Consider the following 817-nt stretch of genomic DNA (forward strand, 5'->3'; position numbering starts at 1 on the left):
CAGTAGGACACACTGGCCGTTCCGTGGTTGTCCGGGCTGAGTCTTAGGATGGTCAGGAGGCGCGCTGCGAGAATGTCCTGCCCTTGGGAGCCTTTTGCTCCTGGGCCGTCCTGCCCTGGAATTCTCCTTTGAATTCCCTTTAGAAAAGTCCAGGAAATAGTCTCTCAGGCCCTCTGTGTTGCCTGTTTTTACCTGGAGGAACTTCAGCTCGTTCATTGGCTGAAAGTTCCATGGGCATCAGAGTCCCACGTGGGTTACTCGGCCCTACCAGTCCCTGATTGGTTGATCAAGGTGAGATGTGAGTCACTTACTCCTGACACTTAGGAATGCAGTCCAGATGTCCATCTGGCACACCCTAGACAGATAGACGCCAATGGATGACCATTGATCATGATAGCTAGGCTTAGCTAAGTGCATCCCCATTTGGGAGCTGTCCCTTATCAAAAGAAAAAATCTTTAAATCAGCCTGCATGAATAGTTTCTCTGTGGCTGCACCACAGAGATGAACAGAGAGATGGGGCCTCATTAGAAAAAGCACAGCAACACTTAATTCTGTCTTATTAACAACCATTGCCGCTACAAGTGAAAAGCTGAAGTGAAATAGAGCGGGGACGAAGGCAGTGAAGAGAGAGAACGTGGGAAGAAGAGAAAAACGCAAGGGAAAAAAAGCAGCGTTGTAAAAGAGGTGACGGAGCTGTCTTCTCTATAAGAAGGGTGCCAGCGAGCTTTGCTCTTGCTTACGGCCACACCCCCTTGAGCACGCCTGATCTTGTTTGATCTCGGAAGCTAAACAGGGATGGGCCTGGTTAGTACTTGG

The 817-nt window shown here is 49.6% G+C and overlaps 1 pseudogene; it reads left to right on the forward strand.

Moving 5' to 3' along the window:
* The first annotated feature begins 735 nt into the window (after positions 1–735).
* The window catches only part of LOC148813201 (5S ribosomal RNA), a 119-nt pseudogene continuing 37 nt past the window's right edge, over positions 736–817 (forward strand).

Source organism: Atractosteus spatula (genome assembly GCF_055471065.1).
Source record: "Atractosteus spatula isolate fAtrSpa1 chromosome 10 unlocalized genomic scaffold, fAtrSpa1.hap1 SUPER_10_unloc_1, whole genome shotgun sequence".
Taxonomy (NCBI): Eukaryota; Metazoa; Chordata; class Actinopteri; order Semionotiformes; family Lepisosteidae; genus Atractosteus; species Atractosteus spatula.